The following is a 19,592-nucleotide window of genomic DNA, read 5'->3' as shown; positions in this document are numbered from 1 at the left end:
CCCATCAGAATCTTAGACCACTCTGATATGGGCCATAGATCATCATCAAGTCTATGGGATACCATTATTTTAATATCAACATTCTCTCATTCCTTGGCCTACACCCAATGTTTAATGTGGACTGTCTTCGACCATACTTTCCACCATTATTAGACACATCATACATTGTAGAATAGCTAACAACAACAGAGATAAACCCAAACTTCATGGAACATGCTACAACTGATCAGATCATGGATAGGTAGATCAAGAAAGCTCGCTATCAGAAGATCAAATTGTATTGGGTTGTCAAAGATAGCCAACTCCTGCACCAAGGAAAGTGGCTCACCACAGAACAAGTTCAGCAAAAGTTTCCCCATCTCATGGAGGCACTCACCGCAATGGGCATTGTTACTTCCTAAGGGGGGAGGACTAGTCTAGATGGATATTGGTGGCCACTCATGTATTCCGCTCGAAAACCCACCATTGTTTCTTTCAGTTTTCTTAATTGTAGCACAATTTAATATTTTTGGCAATTTTTTGGGTCCTAAATTTTTGAAGCCATTTTGAGGCCCTAAATGATTTTTTTTTTTGGAAAATAGGAAAATTCAATGTTTGTGGCAGTAATTTTCAAACAAAATTTTTAGTCCTTAGAGATATATTTCTAACAAGGTATCATATGGGTCAAACAGAGATCATATGCCAAAGTTACGACCCAGGAAGTTGGTGTACAAATTTACTCAACGAGGCCCATAGACTTTTTGCGCTTCATCTCCTAGGGTTAGTTTTTTAGATGTTTAGGATTTACCATCATTTCTCAATAATAAACTGGCCTTTGAGCCTCATTGTAACATAGTTCAAAAGGCATGCGTTGCCACATCTCTTCTCAGAGCTAAACTACCATTGCCTGAGCTAGTTTATTTCCATTCTTCATGTAAACAATTTTTAGTAATTTTTTATTAATGAATTGAAGTTTTGTTTTCATTGTATCTCTGTGTTTATGTTTATATATGTATTTTATTTCATTCCTTCATAAGTCTATATCATTTTTTCCCTCAATGTTGTGACAAAGGATCCATAGTCGTAGGGTGGCTAGTGGATGTGGCAAGTAAGGCCAGTCACATGCCTAGACTTAGGCCCAAGAAGAAGTTACCATTTACCATTCAACTTCTCCTAGCATTTGGGAGGAGATTCTTTAGCTTTAGAATTATGCTTTTTATGACCACTGGGCCTACTCAGATTCATAAATTATGGAAGAAGTTTCTAATTGGTTCCCTGACCCCAGTCATACTGGGGGAAGAAGGGATCAATTAATGCATTCCATCATTTTACACTAGCATTTGAAGACTCTGTTATGTCATGTTTTGAAGGAGAAACATGAGGATAGAAATGATATCATTTCCTCCCTTAATGAAATTCAAAGGGTGCAGTGGTATCAAAGGTCTTGTCTGGAGATATTGGATGCTCTCTTGTACCACGTAGAGAGTCACCTCTAATGTGATTTCGAGCCCTCTATACCAGTTGGTACAAGTGTAAAGGACCTTGCTCCAATGATATCTTTTGATTGATGAATATGTTGTTATGTAGTTCTTGTGTTATATCTAGTAGTCTCATTGTAGTATGGAACTTCCATGATCAATTGATGTTTATTTTGTTACACATAGTGTTTTCATTGATAACAAAAATATGTCATTGATTTCAAAGGGGATGTCTAAGGCAGCAAAAGTATTAATCATTATGCCTAAGGAAGAAACAATACACTCTATGAAGCACTATGACAAGTTTATCCCTTATAAGAACTCATCACATGAAGATGAAGGTGCTTGAGTTTATTTGAGTTTTTGAAGCAATTATGATAACCAAATGATCCTATAAACAATATGGTTGTGTAGGTCTCATTGATACCTTTACAACCATATATCATGCTCTGAAAAAGCCTCTCAGATGAGATCAACACTAGATGGAGGTTCAAAATATAGGGAAAAAACCCAAAACATTAAAACATTAAAGAGTGTGAACTTCTCGAGCACATCCACCATACGCTCCTCAAGTCAATGGTGGATGGCAGTTGGACATGCACAATGTTTGATGTCGATAAACAACATACAACTTTTGAGTAAATCAACAATGAAAACTAAACAAAAATCACGGATTATGTCGAGATTTACATGATGTTTAACATATCCCACAAAGCCAATAGAGTTATAAAACGTAGCAAGCTCTCATTAGAGGATATATGGCAAAATTAAGTATCAACACTTGGCATAGTTTCATTGGATGGGTATGGTGATGTGGATGAAACATGACTCCCCTACCCATTCAGCGTGATGCAACATCTTGAACACGTGGTGGTAGTTTCCAAGGCATGACCTAGAAGATATGACATGTGGTGTTGGATTTCTGATTTTCCATTCCTTTTGCCACTCAAAACATCTTTTCTTGGCCATTTTCTTGCATGTTGTCACCCATTCATTGCCCTTCTTACCTATTTTTTCCATAAGTGTGTCGTAATAAACCTAAGAATGCTAAACTAATTAATTAATGTCATTTTATTTTTATATAGAGGAAAATGCTTGATTTATTACTAATGATGGTTTTGTCTAGCCAGTCCTTGTAACTCTTATGCAGTTCCGGTAACGAGCCTCTGAGGTTTCCATATCTAAACAACTCTAAGAAGCATTTCAGGACATGGGTTTTGTCTCTAACATCAACAACATGGTTTTATGTTATTCATATTACACTCCGTTTGATTCTATAATACTACAGGTAATGATGAATGGTTCAGGTAGTTCATGCTAGGTAGAGTTTAGCAATCGAATTCGAGCTTGATTTCTAGGAAAATGGAGCAGAATTTGGGAAAAAATAAAATCTGGGTTTTGTTAAGGACATCCCCTATTGGGCTATTAGCAAAAATTTCCTCCAAAAAATGCATGGATTGGGAAAAATATGATTTTTTTTTTAGAGGGTAATTTCTGGTTGTGCCATTGACCAACTATTCCCCAAATTGAGCGACTAGTTAGCCAAATGCATCATATCAATATATTATTAGGATATTTCATGCCAAATAAACACTATCTAATAATATCTTCAATTAATAATTTATCAAAGACAATCCTTTACTGGTCAATCATGATTTGGTAAACCAATTTTAGGGGAATTGGTTTCAACTTGCCCCTGATATTTTTTTGTATAAATATGAGAGGAAAAACTAGGTTCAAGGGTTGTTAGAGGGGGATATTCTGTGAGGATTATATACTCTATAATTTTTGGTTGATTAATGAAGCCATTTTGTTGTTTATTGCTTCTTGAGTTTCTTTCATCATCCTTTAGTGCTCATAGCTAGGAAGGGCCCCTTGTCCTGGGATGCACTTTCAGAGTTAGTAAAGTAGTTATTTTATTTATTTTTAGGTACAATTAGATCATATTTATTATTTTTAGTTTTTGTGCATGTAATTTCTAGTTGGGATATTTCACATGGAGTATTTTGAGGGTTCTTGGTGTGCGGAGTTGTTAACCCTAGGAATTCAATAGATGGCCAAAAGACTACAAGACTCGAACATATGAATCCTAAGTGATTTATCTATTTTTGTTTGTTTTGTTTCTTTTGAACTATGTTTCTTTCTTTCCTCTAATGGATTTAACTACAGAATTGTTGAACCGACTGAACATCTTTATGATGTTGACAATTTTTATGGTGATTTGATTTAATGTTAATTTTCGTGGTTGTATGGCATGTAAAAGGTGAATTCATGTTCAATTAAATTCTTGAGAGTATTGTTTTAGCATATTGTCCCAATGTTTTTTAGTTTAGTACCCAAACCAATTAAACTTATTTTTGCATATAAATTGTTAGAATATTGCCAACTTACAAAGCTCTTGGTCGATCATTTAATGAATAGCAATTTAAAAAATTAAATTGCTCAACATTTTTAGTGTTTTTTTCAGGGAGGTGTCAAGGAACTATGCCTTGATTGGTTTGTTTGTTGTCTAGTTGTGTGTTTTATGCTATATGTTTTCCTTTAAGTTTGATTCATGGGAAGGAAGAAGTTGACTCATGATGAATAGGTAATTGGAGATAGTAGAACTTAGTTGCTTGAGGAATATGAGTACATGAGACATCTCACCTTGAACTTGCTTTATTTTCACATATTTTGTTTATTTTCTTACAAGTATTTCAAGGTGTTTTAAGAACCCCTACATGATAATCCATGTACTAACATGATCTACCAAATGGAAAAATAAGGATAGTAACATAGGAATTGAATGGGAATGCTACTCCAAAAGATCTTTCAAGTCCTAAGCCAAGGCATATTTGCATCTCAAGAAGAGGAAATCCTAATAGCCATTGTAAATGTTATAGCATACCAAAGATAAATAAAAGGGAAGGATATTCAAGAGTGATATCCAGAAGCATAATCATATCAAGAATAAGATCTAGGAGCTTTCCTTGATCATCCTTGCTAATCTCCAGAATAAACTAAGTTATAAGAAAAAATCAATGGAGAGCATATATTGGAGTCCGAGATTGAGGATTTCTCTCTTTCCCCTAGTAAAAACCTTCATGCCATGAAGAGAGCAGTCATCAAGACGTGGAAGACCTGCATGACATGAAAAAGGAGAACATGACAACATATTTCAATGAATTGAAGGACCAAGAGTGGGTGGATCACATTGAAGCCTAGTTCTAAATAATCATCGACATACAACATTACTCCATAATTCGACAACTAACACCATATCAGTTAAAATAGATGGTTTCTCACACTTTGGTATACCTTAAATATTACTTCTTAAATATGAATCTAAGCATATTTAGTATTCTGTTATGCACATGACTTCATTGGAAGTATGCCTACACTTGAAGAGATGCTTTTTGTTCAAGTGGTGTAGGAGAATAAATATATAAATAGTAAAGATAAAAATAAGTCTAATTGTGAAAACCAGGATACTGGTGCAGATAAACTAGGACTTTCTTGAAAACCAGGAAATTGATGCAGTTAGACTAGGACTTTCTTGAAAACCAGGTTACTAGCAAGAAAAATCCTTAATAATCTTTGCATTATGTTGTTAATCCTCTGTAAATTCTTCAAATTTTTGTATATTCATGTAATAGATGATGTGGGATGCATCAAGGCCCTCCTACTAACAAGTGTTAACCCATTGACATCAACAAACTATCTAGGTTCAAGGCTAGAGACATATTTCGGTACCTTTAGGCATGCATTCATCAATGGGAGGGTCTCTTGTTAACGATAATGGGAATACATCAATGTCCCTTGATTTTTATATCTTGTAGATGACTTTACCTCAACACATTCATTCATCCCTAGTAATATGTATTGAGATGCCTTGACACTCATTGACAACACTGGTGAGTCATCTCGCATTGGTTAATGTCATGCATCAATTGACATTAAACTAATGATATCTTTCCATGATCAACTTTAGTGGAATTAATTTGCATGGTATAGATTTGCACCATGGGTTTGGGATTCAGTGAATATTTTTCAAAGTTTTCAGCAATAGTTGCAGTCCTTTGGTTTGCAAATAAGGGGAGTAAATTTCCATCCTTAATTAGTTATCAACACCATACATTCAGTTTCAAAATTGAGCATTCAACTCTGTATAGTCAACCTTCATCAATCAACAACATCATAATACCATCATACATCAGCATGGCACCCTATTTTGGATCAGTTTCAGACTTAGTTTTATCATCAATGTCTATCAACCTCACATAGTTAGTGATTATATTTCCTGGTCTCAAGTGTTAGCCTCAACAATTAGCAATGGTTTTGACACTCCGTGGTTGGTCAACTTAATGACACATAAGTCTTAAAATCAATTTTGTCATGAACATATCTGGCGACTTCAAGAGGTAAAACTCGAGGTAAAAAATAGCGTGAGACTCTTTGATTTGTTAAGAATTTTAGGAATGATGATAAGAAAACTACAAGCATTAATTTGTTTCCACATTTTTATTTCCCTCATGATTTTGTGCCTACACTTATAGTATCCTCTTACCTATGATCTTCCCAGTTCTTCACTAAGCCTTGTGATGTTATTTGTTCATGTTTTCCTTTGACCAACAACCCTTTCAGGGAAAGATTATGCATTAGTGTTCCTTTATTTTAAACTATTCAAGCAAAAGGAATATTGGCTGATGGATTAATTTCACAACCATATGATGGAATTAGGCCATAGTCCTGGAAGTTTTTCATTATCGTTCCTTTGTTTCATATTGTTTTAACTTATAGGATCATTTTTTTCTATGTAAAGATTGAAACCCCGCCTACCTATTTTTTTGTTTACTTGAACTTTGAAACCCCATGTTGAGGAAAAAGGCAGAGGAGGTGTCAAAATTAGAAGCTCTATGGGTTTAGAGAGATCAAACGCTATGGAAAATTAGGCCTATGCTCTACACATAATGGGTGAATAAAAAATTCTTGACTTGATTATTCAAAATGAAACAACCACTTTGTATATGAGACTTGACTTGCAGAGTGCACCACCTGTCTTGCACTTGGAAGGGAATGATAATCAATCTTTTCCAACCATTTTTGAATAAGACGCACCTCACTAAGGTTTGTGATAAGTTGGAACCGTTGTAGATGCATTTGATAAGGAAGGTGAATAATGTAGCTCAAATAGAAAAACATGATGTGATGGACTATACTTGTCTAAGAGGATTGCTAATTGTAGTGCTTCTTATCAACCTATTAACTTGTTTCAGAATGCAAACTCATATACATGCTCAAAAAATTATTTGAGAACTACAACTTATTATAGTGCTAGTGTTTCTCTGAACTCGGAAGGCACCACCTCCTAATACACAACCATCATGGAAACCAGATGCCAATGATTACTTTGAGGTCTTATTGCCACAAAAATTTAACTTTGTTAAAGTAACTGAACCTAGCTATGGTGTTTGGAATTCAACATCTATCATTAGATACAAAAGAGAACAATATAATTAGTCATAGGATCTTCATTTTAACCAAATACACCACTAGCTCTAGTTTCAACAATCTTTAAATATGAAGTCACCTCATTATCATCAAACGAAACAACAACAACAAGCATTATTTCCTAAAGGGAAAAATGTGCAAACAAATCCCATCCTACAATATTCTCATAATGTCATCCTTAATGCAATTAGTTTAAATTATGGATAGTTCTCACAGAAGGGTTGGCAAGATTTAGATTCAAACAAATCCAACAATAACACCAAATTTGATTTTTAGAATGCCAAATATGGCTAAGCATAAAACATAGGGAGAAATTCAAGCACAAAATCCAACATACACTAGTGTTAATGTTAATCTTTAAATCATAAGGCTTCATCTAATGATGTAGCTAACACAATGCTTAAGCTAGGTACATTATCGCCATCTTTAATTCATTATATTGAAAGCGCATTGACTCATTGTAAATATGAACCTCAAAAGACTACCTACCAAGATTTGTTAAAGGAGACGATTACAAAATATTCTATGGATGGTTCACTTTTTAACATAAAATGGGACTCAAAACCTCTGATTCTACTACCTAGTTTAGTCATGAGATCTATATCCATGTTGAATTGGGTAGATCCCATGTTAGTTGCAACTTCCCCCATTGGTGGTATACCTCGCTTTGCTAGTTTGCATGGTGATGTTACGATATGCACGCCACATGGTATTAGAGATAGTGTCTATGTAGTTGGTGTTGTTGCTACTAATATGGATTTATGCTTGCTTATGTGTGCCTTGCATTGGAATCCACAAAATTTTCGTGACATGTAGGCCTATAGGAGCTACCATTTACTTTCTCTTTTTCTTCGTCATAGAATGGATTTATTTGGCATGCAGAACCTTGAATTTTTTTTTCTCCAAATTTCTACTTATGCAGCTTCTCTTCCCGTAACACGTAAATCGAAAGAAACTTGAAATATGATTGTGAGTGATGGACCCATAATTAAATTTGTCTATGATAGTATAACCATTGCAAAGTTCTATGATGGAATCCCACCTTTAGGATCACATGTTGATTTGTGCTCTTGCTACTCATTGTAAGTTTGTTTCTTTATTTGTTGGCTATGAAGGAATTTATAAACTTATTTTTACACTTCCCTCCAATACTATTCAAATTATGTGCTAAGTTGTTTGTTGATTTATGGCCTAAATGCTGGGATCTACCACCATTTGAAGACTGGATAGATTTTTTTTTCCAATTGAACCCTTGTATATTGGAAGTCCTATTTTTAAAGGATTTGGTTGTGGTTTAAAACACTTGGGATTCCTATAGCCAATTTATCATCAAATGGTCTTTCATCAACTCTTTCTTAGTAAGTTCCTAGTGGCTATTACTTTATAATGTTACTGGGTATACAAGAATGGAATTTCAATATTTTTTCTAGGAATAACTTATGGTCCCTTGGGAGACTACTCATATATCAACCAAATTGAATGTATGGAGAAGCAAACTTTGAAAAATCATCTTGGGAATTACACTTACATACATTGTTTTATTGCTAAGGTTCCATGATTAAGTACTTTCTCAAATGGTTTTCCACATGTTTAGATATTCATAAAGAACTTTAACAAAGGTTACAAGAACTGCTTCAGGCCAGCAAAATTGAAATTCAACATCATCCTGAAAGAATTTATTGCATGTTAAGTAGGACTAGAACTCTTTGACTCAAAGAAGCAATGAGGATTTTCAAGGGAATGGTATGAAAGTGCAAGGAATGACAACATCAATGCTAGATACATTGTGAGCCCTTTAAGTGAAAATATTCCAAATTTTATAGCCTCACAGGGTCCTTTACTAGAGACAACAAAATAATTTTGGGGGGATGATAATTCAACATCATTTCCCTGTAATTTTTATGCTCGCTTGGTTTATCGACAATTAAAAGATGGTAAAGTGAGCTGATTATTTTCCAACAGAGGGGAAGACTATAATATTTGGAAGAATATAAGTGGAAAACAAAATTTTGAAAATAAGTCAAATTCAACAACACTGTGATTTTTGGAGGTGAAAGAGTTACAGGAGTGTCCCTTGTTTTTTCTTCATCTTCAATATCCTAACTAGCTAGACCATGGAGTTCCTAACATTATTCCATCAATCTGTAAACTTGTTAAAAAGTTATACTTGATACCTCCAAAGTTGGGTCCATTTGTTGTACATTATAGTGTTGGTGTAGGAAGAACTAGTATGTTTTATACCATAAGTCACACCATTCACATAATTCTGGAATGCGACGTATCTGCTCTAGATATAAGCACATCAATACAATGTCAAACTTGCTTTCTGTCAAATTGAATTTTTGGGATATAATACCATTGATACATATGCCATTATGAATGAGAAATGCCTGTATTTACCTCTTTCCTATTACAGGACCATAGGATGTTGATTTAGATGCCATAAATTTTATCTTTTTTGGGAATTAAAACTAAACAATGGGTCATTAATCATGATTTTTTTATGACTCTGGACAAGGCCCAACATGCAATAAATTAATATCTAGTAATAACATGGTGCAAAGCCTAAACCAGAGACTTTAAGCCTCTGTAGAAAATTTGTGGAACATTTGTGACATTATTTGCAACATGTTTATCGTCATTTAACAAGCAAACCCTAACTTTTCAATTTATGCAACAACTCATCTAAAGCATTGAAATGTATTTATTGTAATGAAGGGATTATTCTTAATAGTTATGGAAGAGTTTGAACAATGCCAGAGGAGGAAGAAGGTACATTGTTTAGGGTACTTTCTTTGATTGTATAATGTAGGAGTTATGTACTTCCGAAAAGAAAAATGTTTTGTTTGCAAGTTCAACACCTTTTCAATTAGTTGCTCCAAACACTAGGAAGATTTCATGGAAGAGGCATAAGAATAAATATGGGAATGCCATATGACATTAGGAATTATGAAGTCTGGATAATGAAAAACTTTACCTTGTTTGTAGGAGTACATGCAAAGGTGCATGCATGGGGCAGAATTTGGGTTTCTGATTTGGTATTCCTCTTACCACTCAAAACATCTTTTCTTGGCCATTTTCCCACATTTTGTCACCCATTCATTGTTTTTCTTAATCGGTTTTTCAATAAATGTGTCGCAATAAACCTAATAATGTTGAAGTAGTTAATTATTTTCATTTTCTTTTATTTTTAACAAATTAAAGAGGATAATTCTTGATTTATTACCAATGATGGTTTTATCTGGCCAATTTTTGTAATTCCTGTATAGGTTTATTAGTAACTAGACTTTGAGGTTGGCAAATCTACACAACTATAAGGAGAATTTCAGGACATGGGTTTTATATCTAGCATCAACAACATGGATTTATCTTATTCACATTTCACCTACGTATATTCTAGAATACTCTAGGTGATTCTAAATAGTTTAGACAACTCGTGCTAGTCAAAATTGAGTCATTAACTTCAGGTGCAAGTTTTGGGCAAATTGAGTAGAACTAGAAAAACAAAAACATGGGTTTTGTTCACGACATCCCCAATTAGATTACAATGGAGAAATTCCTCAAAAAATATGCTTATTGGGAGATATCCATGATTATTTCTAAGGGAAATTTCTGGTTGTGCCATTGACCAACTATGCCCCAAACTAAGCGACCAATTAGCCATACACACCAGATCAAGTTATTCATAGCAGATTTCATGCCAAATAAACCTTATATAATTAGATATTCAAATAAGTATATATCAAAGATAATCCTTTGCTGATCAATCATGATTTGATAGACCCTTTTTGGGGGAATTGATTTCAACCGACCCTGATCTTTTTTTGTAAAAATATGAGAGTAAAAACTAGGTCTAGGGGTTCTTAGAGGGGGAGGTTCTATTAGGATTAGATACTCTATAATTGTTGGTTGATTAATGAAATCAATTCGTTATTGATTATTTCCTGAGTTTCTTTCATCTTCCTGCAGTGATCCCAGCCAAGAAGGCACCCTGTCTTGGGTTGCAATTGTAGAGTTAGTAAAGTAGTTATTTTATTTATTTTTGTGTACAACTAGATTAGATTCATTATTTTCAGTTTCTATTCTTGTAATTTCCAGTTGTGATATTTCATGTGGAGTGGTTTGAGGGGCCTTGGTGTGAGGAGTTGTTAACCTTAGGAATACAATAGGTGGTTGAAAGACTACAAGACTCGAACCTACAAATACTGAGTGATTTATCTCTGTTTTGTGTTTTTTTCTTCTTTCACACGGTGTGTGTTTATTTCCTATGCTAGATTGAAATACAAGAATTTTTGAACCAATTGAACATCTTTATGATGTTGAAAATTGTTATGGTGATTTTATTTAATGTCAATTATCTTGGTTGTATGGCATGTAAAAGGTGAATTCATTTTCAATTAAATTCTTGAGAGTATTCTTTCAGGAGATTGTTTTCGTGTTTTTTTTTTTTTTTTTTTTTTTTTTTTTTTTTTTCCAGCTGGTTCACGGATCCTGGTCAGTTGATCCGCTACTCCAGGTTCGAGAAATCTGGGTGGACCCCACCCGAAGGGGGTCCACCCCTCGGTCACCACAGACCTAACCCCAAGAGCTTTCGGGTTTCGACCCTGTGATCTCCCATTGGCGAGGCCCCGACTTGACCGATTGAGCTAACCCTTGGGGCTAGTTTTCGTGTTTTTTTATTTTAGTACCCAAAGTAATTAAAAATTTTTCAACATATATGTTTATGATACCTCATAAGCTTATGAGCTCCCAGTTGATAATTTAATGACTAGTAATTTAACAAATTAAATTTCCACACACGTGGCATAACACTTCAACAACTGACATCGGCATGATTATGTGGCACCAGTAGTGTTCGCCACTTGGCAAGGACAAATTGCAACTTTGGATTGGTGAGACACCCGAAAATGAGTGAAACATGGCCCCCCTCCTAGGCTGCCATGTGGCATGATGATGTCAATTTGACATCATCATGCAAGAGACCAAGGAACCCTAAAGACCCGGTCTTGAGACATGGTCACATGAATGAGGTCATATGGAAAAAGGAGGGGCTAATCATGGGCGATATCATTCCTAGGCCCAAGATCACATGAACAATGTTAGTGCATGGGCATATGACTCCTTATCAATTTTGGTCAAAGCCCTGGGCTTCCTTGCTTTATACCTAGACTTTGGATGGCCCTCTCAGTACCAGACCCCATATAAATACTATAAATACATATCCTCATGCCTTTCACAATACACAATTCAAATCAAAGGATATGAGTTGAGTCTAGAAGATTATAAGAACTATTTCAATTATATGTGAAGGACACATTCAAATTGTTTTGATTTGGTTGTACTAGCAAATATTTTGGTTCTAGTTTTTAATGAATATGTTATAGTGATTATTGGAAATAGCATTGGCGTAACCCACCATAGTTTGGTTATAGAAAGGGTGGTCCAATGAAATGAACAAAGGTTGGTTACATACATAACTCTATGTGTTGATGGATGATTGGGCCTCGTAAATAATTCATATCAATGTTTGGTTATCAGCAAATGAATTTTGATGGCATTACCCAACATGCAACACAATGAAACACAATCGGTATAGAGATTTGTTGGGAACTTTGAGGTTACAGGTGACCTGTACTAGTTGATAGGTTTGGTTTGAAATATTATATATATATATATATATATATATATATATATATATATATATATATATATATATATATATATATATATATATATATATATATATATATATATATATATATATCACACTATTAGCAAATGACAATGGTAATTTTATAGATCCATGACCGGAATCTAGGAAATTCATAGAAGAGCACCAAGAAAATGGACTTTTGTAGATGATTTAATTTATTAGATAGTTTCATATGGTTTTTATGAGTTTATGGGATCAATATTGGACCAAATTGGATTATGGAAGAAGTTGGATGATCAAGGCTTAGAGAAGGATGTAACTAGAGGTGTATGATGCCTTTTTAACATTTATTTGTTGGAAAAAAATATCATATGTACATGTTTTGAGAGTCTATGAGCAAAGTGCAAAGTTTTTGGATATATTGTGAAAAAAAGTTCTAAGAAGGGGTTTGAGTGACCAAATTGATAACTGGTTAGAATAGAGTATAGGCAACAATATGATATCCAATACTAATTGATATGATTTTTATGATATAGATTACAATATAGTGGATGTAGGTTGTGATAGTGGAATTTGTTGTAACATTGTGGTAGTAATTTTGGTTGCAGATTATGAAATGACAAGGATTGGAGATAATAGGTTGTGACATTATTTATGATTCAGTGGTTATTAGCCACATATGATGATAGTGGATCTAGTTTGAAAATCATATGAAATAGAGGTCCATAAGAACTTGAAGAAGGAGTTTGGAGCCTGAAGTAGGTTGGAGCCCACTCATTATTGAGGTTGGATCCTAGAGTAGGTTGGAGATTTCTCATCATCGAGGGTGGTGCCTCAATTAAGTTGTAGCCTATAGTGAGTAACTTCCTGCATCTTTCGAGGTTGGTTCCTCAATTAGGTTGTAACCTACTACAAGTGGAAACTTGCATTTCTTGGGGTTAGTTTCCTCCAATAGGTCATAGGATATAATCTATGTAAGGAATTTAAGATAAAGAAGAAGAACATTTGTGCTTTTCTCATGTATGAGTTTCCACGTAAAAAGCTTGTGTCTCTTTGTGATGTGATGAATTCTTGATATGTATTGATATGATGGTAGCTTGATGATGTAATGTTATAGTTGATGATATAAAATTGATGATTCATTGTTATATGATTGTTTGATTATGAAAAGCTGTGAAATGGCAAAATTGACGTTACACTAATTTAAACCCCCCCCCCGCCCCCTACGCCTTAGTGTGACCTTTGGGCCAACATACTTTTGTTGAAACTCTATATCTCCTTTTACTAGCCAACAGATGTAGTTTCCCTTATGGCGAATTGAGGTTGAGAAATTTTTAATAGATGATCTATCAGTGATGTATCTTGAATTTCGAAGGTAATACAAATTCTAACTTAAGAAAAAAAATATGAAAATAAATTCATTTAATTTTCTATACTAAAAAGTTATAAAAATATTTATATTTAAATTGACAAATGTAAACTAAAAAATTATTTTAAAATAGAAAAAATAATTGTTTTTGTTTCAAATTTTATAATTTAAAAAGGTAAATAATAATTTGTTAGGCCCCTATACTACTAGTGTAACCCCTTATTGTTATTAGTACAACCCACTTATTATATTGATGTACCCATGTAGTGCCCATATTGTTACTATTGTGCCCCATAGAAGCCCACTATTGTTATTATTGTGTCCTTACATTATTATTGTTATGTCAGCTCTGATTATGTTATGACCCCTTAGACTCCTATATATAGAAAGGATGTCTTTTCATTTGTATCATCCAAGAATTGTTCATTTGTGTAATGTAAAGGAGGTTGCCCCCTCGAAGAGGCTAAATTATAAGGTGTTGATCTCTCTTTTCTATTTGTCTTCAAATCTATCTTCAAATCGTCCATCTTAGCTTCCACGCCCTTTATCTTAGCTTCTATTAGCTTTTGTAAGAGTGACATTTGTTGCATCTAGTCTTGTAATTTTGATATATCTTGTAGACATAATTATATGACAAAATTATAAAATTTAACAAATAAATTAGATTTATTTCCGATTAATAATATTTACAAGATTATTTTTATTTTATATAAAAAATGTTTTAATAAAAAAATATATTTCTTCTATTTATATGATCTTTTTAAAAAATATTTAAACTTATATCATGCTTAGTAAAAGAACGGTCATATAAATTAAATTCATGAAAAACATCAAAACACTTCATGATACATTTTATAGTGCTAAGATTAAAACAAATCATAAAAAATATTTAAATTATAGCTTTATTTTAAATTATTATTACTAATTATAAAAAGAATTAATATGAGTTAAACATATATGCATTTAAAAAAACATGTAACAAGATTCTTAACCATTGAGATTCACCCCCACTTTACCATGAAGATTCTTAACCTATATATAGGATTTTGTTACAATACCATAGGCCAATACCATAGCTCATCAATATTGCATGTCCAAATAACCATAACTCATTTCACATGACACTTATTCATTTGACTTTTTTTTTTTAATTTATCAATTCAATTAAAATGGTAGAAAGGGAATAACTGCCTTTGAGATAAATCCCAACCTTTAATTTATGACTACTATTAAGAATATTCTAGAATATTCTATGGACATTAAAGCCCTATTATCCACGTAATAATTATTAATAATTAAATTAGAATTTTGAAGCCCTATTCCAAAATAGACATGCCTATGGGCACAATTAACTTTTTAGCTTTCATTTGTTCCCATACATCATAAATACCAATCCAATCTCCCTCCTTCAGAGCATGAGGTGCACCCTTATAGTGAGATATTAAAATATCCAATGTCTCAAGTGCGAGTCTTGGTTTATCATAATTTTTTGTCTTGTCTAATTTTGAGAAGTGTCTTTCACATACTGTTTACTTGCTAGAATAAAAAGAATATCTTGCCATAATCACATCATATAAGAAAATCCTTCCAACCAATCTAGTTCACATCCAAATAAATCCATGCTCCAAACAAATGATTTCGTGGGTATGATTTATAAATACTATAGATAATTTCATCTATTTTACTAGTGTCTATAATAGGTGAGTTCCCAACACTAATATTTTCACATAAACATTGTAACCATCTCTTTATTAGAGAGTATATATCATCCATTACTTCATAATAGTGATGAGGACTAAAAACTTAGCATCATTAAATAGAGGTAAATTTGTGAATATTCTATCTAAAGGTTCAATCACATTCACAACAAAACATTTTCCCAACAAGATGCAATTATCTAGTGTGTCTGATCTTTGTATCTTTGGAAAATTTTAAATCTTAATGGATGTAAATGCACCATATTTGTGCAATCTAAAAAATCCTTCCTTATTCTAAGTTATTAAAAAATAGGAAATGTGCAGTACACCTCCCCCAAATATGCTCCCTAAAAAACATTTACGAAGCATATTAATAGTAACATTGAAAGTAACGCTAATAGAGGTAACATGGAAAATTTGTTTCAACTTATTTAAATTAATGAGCATATATGCAAGTAAATGGATTCAAAATTGTACTTGAAATATTGTTTCCGAATGATACATTTTTTTCTCCTCTAACTCTCAATATTTCAATAAAGCGAGCATGCATGTAACAAGTCTTTTCATACCTTTTCCTATAGAGAGCCACCTGATATGATGAATTTGTATCACCTCTAGCTTAGTGATTTGAAATAATTCTATTAACTCTTTCAATTCTCCATGTCTTTTAATAGATTTTCTAAACCATGATAGGCTTTATTTGTGCATGTCAATATATTACAAATATAGAAAATGAGATAAAGAATTATTTACTATCAATACTTATTTATGAGCTATGAAATGGATATCTAATAAATGGGGAGCATCATGATGAAGCTTAGTAAATAAACATTAAAAAATACCTCTCATTGTAGATGTAGCATTAGATCCAAATCCAACTAACTTCATCAAAGATAGATCCATTTATGCTAAAAGGGTTCTCACATCACCATATATAGACAAAGCTATGTTAGAGCTTAGTGTTTTCATTGATGTCAAACAATATTTTCATTAATGTTCAAGGTGGTCAAAGGTCTAGTACGGAGCATAATCTATGGAGCCAATTTTAGCTATAGAATATTAGCTTTGATGCTCATGGAAAGTGCATGGATGGATAATCCTCAGAAATACCTTTCCAACAACATATGGTACTATGCAAAACTCCTCAAGGATCAAAAGATATGTCAATTTAAAGTTTGATAGTTCAGAGGGTTCCATGTGGCACAAGTGACGCGATGGAATCAAAAAGTTAAGGGCATGATTTTTGTGCCATGGTTCTATGAGAAAAGGAGTTGATGATTAAGAATTATGGAAATTTTTCTCATTTTGGTTATTTGGTGCATTGTGTCAAGTTTGGCACTTTAGTGTCAAAGATAGAAGAACAATTAAATTGTAGTCTAAACACCAAAACTGAAATCAAAATAGACAATTTATTTCAAAACAACATATAGAGTATGCATGTTGACTGCATGCAACATGCAATTTTTACATGAAGGCCGAGAGTAAAAATTAGTTGCAGCACGAGTTGATCATTCGATTAGCTAAAAACACAAAGAAGACAACAATTAAGACAAACAAAACTAAAATTTAAATAGATTGAAGAACACATAGATAAATTGCAAATTCTAACACCAGTTAATTTAAAGTAAAACTAATCGATTAGAAAATCAACTGAATAAACAAGAAATTATAAATCTTTATAAGGAGTAGCAAAGTATGCCATATATGGCAGTCTGCCAAAGTTATATGCAATGTTAACTATAGCTAAATTGGTGCTTAACATCTTAATTTGGAGGTTTATGCCATATCTGATAGTTTACCAAAGTTAGCATTGGAGTTAACTGTAGCTAAAATGAAAATTGGAATTAAACAATGGAAAGACTCAGAAATCAACTCAGAACAACATACAAGGTATAAATCAATTTGTTCACATGTAGACAATGACTTAAATAGCTAGTGAACAATAAGAAACACATAAATTAAAGAATTTGAAGAGCTAAGGTTTTAATTCTAAAAATATCAGCTCATAATCTTTGGAAACAAAATTGTATCACCAAGATAATTCTGGAATCACAGTATGGAAAGTATATGAGGTGTGTGTCCAGAGATGAAAAATTGTAGAGAATGCATTGGTGATTGAGGTGTTTGAGATATGCGAGCATCTAATGGGTCATTCATTGACTAGAGAAGAGAATTTATTTATATATGTATGACAAACAAAAATTGTGGGTCTGAGTTTGAAAATGAATGCAAGAGAGAGTTATAGGGTTCAATAGGTTTGTGCCTACATAGTAGGGAGTTAGTGCTTCCTTCAGGTGGGTGCCTAAGAAACAATATAGGGAGTTGGTGCTTCTTGGTGGTTGGTGCCAACAAAATAGATTAGGGGTTGGTGCTCCTTTTAGTTAGTTCTAATAAACTAGAGGTTGGTGTTCCTTTTAGTTAGTTCTGATAAATCAAGGAGTGGTTGCTTCCTTCTGGTTGGTTTTAGAAAACATATTGTAATAGAAGGTTGAAATTTTCCTTTGCCAAAGGAATTAAGAAGAAGATTTGTGGTACATCCAGTGTTGCATATGTGTATGCTAATATGTGTTTCATATGTTGATTGATGATGTTGCTTACATGAATTGTTGCTAAATATATTGAAAAGTGTAAATTGGAAATAATTGTTTAATTTGGTCATAACACTGATCCACCCCCCCCCCCCTCCCCAACCCATCTCAGTATTATCCTAGTTTCTAACAATTAGTATCAGAGCAAAATTCCTTTAGGATTAGTTGAATAGCTGGAATGAAGATCAAATATCATGGCGAACTAGGATTGGATTAACTCAGATGGAGTTTTGTTTTTGAATGGATGAAATTATACAACTTGGAAGGTAATATGGAAATCTACTTAAAAAATCTTGACTTGGATGTATCGTTATCTATAAAGTATGGAATAAAAGAAAATGAATTTAATGCACAAGCTAAGGAGGAAATATTAAAAGGGTTGTCAAACTCAAATTCTGAACACAAAAAAAAATGGTTTCTTATGAGACTGCAAAATAGATATGGTATGAGTTGCAGTGTACCTATGATAAAAGTACTCAAGATTCATGTGATATCAAGAGTTCCTCCCTACAGGATGTTGAACACAAATATTCAAGGAAGTTGAAGATCATGAATAAGAGAAAAAAGATAATTTCTTGTGTCCATTTTTTTGAAGATATTTTGGACAAATAAGTTTATAGAGCATTTGTGAAGAAGAAAATGGATAGATCCGTTGGAATCAGACCACCAGAAAACAGAAAGCGACAAGTAAGTTATGTTGGGACTCGCGCAACCCCAAAAGAAGGAAAATCTAGGCTGCAAAAGAAGGAAAAGCTTGATTTCAAAAGAAGGAAACACATGTTCAATTTTAAAAGGATCAAGAAGGATGGGGACAAAGGCACCAGATCTTGTCAAAGTGGATCGGATTAAGGATGCAATCAAGGAACATGTGCAACGACCAAATCAAGCGAGCGAGTCTATAAATGAAGCCATGGACGGGAAAATCAAGCAGCTAGAGTTAGAATCAGAGCTATTACTCTTATTTGCAGCTAATGGTATGCATGTTGAGAGTCTATAATTTTCACAGAATTATGATCCTTCCTTCTGTAAACTATAATGTTTTGGTGTAATGCATTTAATATGAAGATATGAGAATGCACGATTCTATATGGATCTGTGTTGTAACAAATTCCTGAATAATAAAGAAAGTGTTGCGGGAATGTCCTGTGTTATATGATTGATTAATGCATAACCCCTTCAAAATTTTAATTATGTATGCGCATTTATTTATCTATTTATCTATGATTAATTGATTTATAATTAGATCTAGTTGTGACAAAAAATTCTATGGTTAAAATTAATACATGATGCAATGATGGTTTTGGTTTCATGCCACTAATCTCAATCCCTCTTATCATT

Source organism: Pinus tabuliformis, chromosome 2_2 (assembly GCF_031772625.1).
Source record: "Pinus tabuliformis cultivar Carrire ecotype Pingquan chromosome 2_2, CPIR1, whole genome shotgun sequence".
In the NCBI taxonomy this organism is placed as follows: Eukaryota; Viridiplantae; Streptophyta; class Pinopsida; order Pinales; family Pinaceae; genus Pinus; species Pinus tabuliformis.
Note: the sequence above shows the minus strand (reverse complement) of the source record.